The following is a 4,522-nucleotide window of genomic DNA, read 5'->3' as shown; positions in this document are numbered from 1 at the left end:
ACTACTACTACTGCACCTACTGCTCTTCCTCCTCCTTTTAATTCTTTCCTTTCTCTTCACTCATCCCTCTAAATTCATCTTGCTTCTCCAACCCTCTTCACCATCCTTTTCCTTCCTTCCTTCCTTCCTTCCTCCTCCTCCTCCTCCTCCAACCCTCTTCACCCTCCTTTTCCTTCCTTCCTTCCTTCCTTCCTCCTCCTCCTCCTTCATTATCCCCTCTTCCCTTTCACCATCCAGTCTTTGTTTGTTCCCTCTCTCTCTTGTTTGTCCTTCCCCTCTCTCCATAATCCTATAAATACCAACACGACAAACACACTACTCCCTACGCAGAGTGAGTGTGTGGGTGTATCGCCATTACTCTCTCTCTCTCTCTCTCTCTCTCTTTCTCTCCAATTTTTTCATTCCTCTCTCACATCCACATTCCTAGTCTTCATTTTTTTTTTCTTCCACAAAATTTCTTGCCTCCGTCCATGCAGTTTTTCACGTTCTCTCTCTCTCTCTCTCTCTCTCTCTCTCTCTCAATCGACCTTTTCTTTTTCTTCCACTATACCTTAACTCATCCGCCAAACCCCTTCCACTCAACCCATCCACTCCACCTCTAACTCCACCTCATCCACTCCACCTCTAACTCCACCTCATCCACTCCATCCACTTCAGCTCTAACTCCACCTCATCCACACCACCTCTAACTCCACCTCATACACCACCTCTAACTCCACCTCATACACTCCACCTCTAACTCCACCTCATCCACACCACCTCTAACTCCACCTCATCCACACCACCTCTAACTCCACCTCATCCACACCACCTCTAACTCCACCTCTAACTCCACCTCATCCACTCCATCTTTTCTACTTCACTTTATCATTCGTCCTCCCATCGACCCATCCCCTCCATCCACTCACTCTCGACCTCCCTCTTCCACTCGACCCTCCCCTTCGTCTACTCCTCGACCTACCCCCTTCCCCCTCGACCCCTGCACTCACCCTACTCTCAAGGGGGAACTAAGGCTGAGTCGTTAAGGAAGAGTTCTTGGAATCACGAAAATAATGACAGTGGAAGTTCTGCTTGTTTCTGTCACGTTTTCTGTCTGTTTCTTATTTCTCTCTCTCTTTCTCTCTCTCTCTCTCTCTCTCTCTCTCTCTCTCTCTCTCTCTCTCTCTCTCTCTCTCTCTCTCTCTCGTATAACTCACATTTCTCTCTTTTCATTCAATATTCTGTCTCCACTTTTCTCTTTTCTCTTTCTTTTTTTTTTGTGAGAGAGAGAGAAACATACATACATACATACAGAAAAATATAGACACACATACACAGACAGAGACATACATACATACATACACACATACATACATAAGGTACAAATAGACAGACAGACAGACAGAGGGCAAAGTAATGACGAGGAAAAGGAAGATAAAAACATGAGAATCAAAAAAATACCCAATCAGATGCATTATATTTCACTTAAGCCTTCGTAATTCCAGGCTCATCCCAAAGGCCAAACTATCCACCCCATTCGTGTATCTTATTAAGTCGCTCTCGAAACACTGCTACGGTAGAGCCATCCCGTCGACTGGCTGGTTAAATATGGATGCAGCTCAACTCTCAGTCATATTGATTTTCATGCATGTTTCATACGCATTTTTCACCCTCTTTGTTCCCGTTTGTGTGTGTGACCTTGCCATCTACACACACACACACACACACACACACACACACACACACACACACACACACACACACACACACACACAACCATACACACCTTGGATACACTCGCAAAAATACATAACTCATTCATACATAAATTCACACGCACACACACACACACACACACACACACACACACACACACACACACACACACACACCTTGGATACACTCACTAATATTCAAGACTTTCACACGTAAATTCAAACACACACACACACACACACACACACACACACACACACACACACACACACACACACACACACACACACACTCACACACACACACTCTCTCTCTCAGTAATCTATTCCACCCATCAGACGGTTTTCCTCAACTGAGATTACGTATTAGGAGGCAGAGAGAGAATAACTTTTCTTTACTACATAATATACTTTTCAAGAAGCTCTATAACTTTTTCCTCGCTTAGTTAATGCATTTCACACACACACACACACACACACACACACACACACACACACACACACACACACACACACACACACACACACACACACCAAGGTCGATCGATTTTATGAGGTGGCGTGTATACTTCCATATTTGCATAAAAAAGGAGAGAGAGAGAGAGAGAGAGAGAGAGAGAGAGAGAGAACAGCGACATTTACAGTACATACATCTCCATCAAAACATATAACAAATAGATACGGTAGATAGATTATGAGAGATAGACATATAGACAGACAGACAGATATACAGTATATATACAAAAAAATACAAGAATACCAGATCAAAACAGACAGAGCTCATTGACAGTAGAGTATTTAAATACTACTATTACTACTACTACTAATAATAATAATAATAATAATAGTAATAATAATACTATTGTTATTATTATTACCGTTTCAACCATATTCCGCTTTATAAATTTCTCAGAAGCTAAATAAAATCGCTTGAACATCAATATAATAATAATAATATTAATAATAATAATAATAACGTCAACACCAACACCACAACCACCACCAACAACAACAATAACAACAGAAACAATAATGATAATAATAATAATAATAATAATAATAATAATAATAATAATAATAAATAAGAAAGGACTCAGGTGGAACGGCTTAAGAAAGTTCCCGCACTTTTTACACGTCACAGGTAAAGCAAATTTAATCCATGTGTGCGTCAGGTAGATTAAGGGTATTCAAGGAGGTACACACACACACACACACACACACACACACACACACACACACACACACACACACACACACACACACACACACACACACACTTCGCCATACTGCCACACTTGCTCTAGTATGCAGAGTCAGGCAATTTATAGATCCTCTTCAGGGTTTTATCTTTATATTTTTATTCTTTCTGAGACACGCAAACCTCACTTCCCCTTCTGCCATTTATCTGCATCGATATTCACACAGTCACTCTCCCTCTCAATCTCTCACCCTTCTCTCTCTCTCTCTCCCTCTCTCTCACCTTCCTCTTCTTCCCCCTTTCACTCCCTCTCTCTATCTCTCTCTCTCTTCTTTCCTACTCTCTCCCTTCTTTCCCCTGTTCATACTCCCTTTTTTTCTCCATGTCTCTTCCCTTCTTTCTCTCTTTCTATCCCCTTCTTTCTCTCTTTTCTCCCCCTTTCCTCTCCCACTTCTCTCTCTCCCATTCATTCCCTCCTCCCCCTCTCTCTCTCTCTCTCTGACTCACCAACATTAAGGTCTGACTCATTATAATACAGGTCAGTAGTAATTATCCCGGCAATCCATATCACCTGCGTCTTTAACCCAATTAAAAATATAATTAAAGGTATCATAATCACACACCTTCGCATTTCTCCTCATAAAGTACCTTGTATTTCCGGAAGACACATTTGTATATATCACACTACTTAACAATCTCACTTATTTTATGCTACTTAACGATGCACCAGCCCTTTCACACCTCACAAACACCGCTACACATATACACTCACACCCACTCGACACCACTTAACAGTCTCACTTATTTTACACTACTTAACGATGCACCAGCCCTTTCACACCTCACAAACACCGCTACACATCTACACTTACACCCACTCGACACCACTTAACAATCTCACTTATTCCAAACTACTTAACGATGCACCAGCCCTTTCATACCTCACAAACACCGCCAAACCGCTACACTTACACCCACTCGACACCACTTAACAATCTCACTTATTTCACGCTACTTAACGATGCACTGGCCTTTTCACACCACACAAACACCGCCACACATCTACACTTACACCCACTCGACCGCTCACACCTATGTACACCAGGTCGACACAAAATTATCAGAAGGCCATCTCATTAGGACCGACCTAAAGGAATTACTATTTTTTTTACGTAAGCGAGTTTGGTGAAGAAGTGAAATCCGTTTGCGTAAGAATAAATCCACACTCAGCCTAATCCCAGCGGCGGATTTTGACCTTAGCCTCTTCAATACGAGGACGGTTTATAATTTTCTTGCTATTTTATGATTTTGTTCACGTCAGGAAAGGTACAACAGAATAGAGGGATTAGAGATAGCTTTAATTTTAACTTTAGCTACTAATCTCCTACGCTGTATACAATAATTGTGTGAAAAAAGCAAGAAAATAAAAACGTCATTGGATTTATGGGATTAATATGAGGCCAAAAAATGCATCATATTGCAGGATAGAAACACACACACACACACACACACACACACACACACACACACACACACACACACACGCCCCCACACTAGCCCACACCTGTGCATCGGCAACACACCTGTCTACCTCGCCTCTATTGATGTGTTAATTGACCACACCTGCAGG

The sequence above is a fragment of the Coenobita brevimanus genome, chromosome 100 (genome assembly GCF_032717465.1).
Source record: "Coenobita brevimanus isolate Jiangsu-jjx chromosome 100, ASM3271746v2, whole genome shotgun sequence".
Taxonomy (NCBI): Eukaryota; Metazoa; Arthropoda; class Malacostraca; order Decapoda; family Coenobitidae; genus Coenobita; species Coenobita brevimanus.
The sequence above is the reverse complement of the archived record's forward strand: the minus strand, read 5'-3'. Positions refer to the sequence as shown.